The sequence below is a fragment of the Myotis brandtii genome, unplaced genomic scaffold, assembly GCF_000412655.1.
Source record: "Myotis brandtii unplaced genomic scaffold, ASM41265v1 scaffold952, whole genome shotgun sequence".
In the NCBI taxonomy this organism is placed as follows: Eukaryota; Metazoa; Chordata; class Mammalia; order Chiroptera; family Vespertilionidae; genus Myotis; species Myotis brandtii.
The window spans coordinates 299,402-299,918 of record NW_005371930.1 but is presented as its reverse complement, the minus strand read 5'-3'; the positions used below and the strand labels follow the sequence as shown (position 1 = coordinate 299,918).

Sequence of the window (517 nt, the reverse complement as noted above, 5' to 3'; positions counted from 1 at the left end):
CAGGGCAGGCGGGGCCCCGGGGGACTGTCGCAGGACGCGTGGGAACGAAGCCGACTGAGACGTGGGGTCAGTTGGGGCGTCACGAGACTCAGGGAGGATCCCTAGGACACAGGAGGCGGGCTCTGGACAGTGAAGCCGACTGAGACGTGGGGTCAGTTGGGGCATCACGAGGCTCGGGGAGGATCCCTAGGACACAGGAGGCGGGCCTGGACAGTGCGTGCAGCTGCCGGGCGGTGGGGCCTGTGCCTGTCAGCAGCCTGTTGTGTCTTCAGGCTGCGCCGTCGGTGTTAACTTTGGTTGAGAGTTGATACCCCTGGTGCCATAGCCCGCGCTTCGCCGTCCGGGCTGTTCCCTGTGGAAGGAGATGAAGCGTTTCCACACCAGCCCCGGACGGGCACCTCCCGGTGGGCTCTGCCCTCGAGTTCTGGCTGCGGCGAAGCCTGTGTCGTCCTGTGCGGGAGGGTGACCTCGCAGGTCCGCGGGGACCTCCCCTGGGACCTGTGAGGAGGGGCTGGGT

At 67.3% G+C, this 517-nt stretch overlaps 1 protein-coding gene across 1 annotated transcript in view; it reads left to right on the top strand.

The window, feature by feature from the left end:
• GRAMD4 (GRAM domain containing 4) overlaps positions 1-517 on the top strand; it is a 58,453-nt gene that overhangs the window by 816 nt on the left and 57,120 nt on the right. The gene's annotated exons all lie outside the window — the stretch shown is intronic.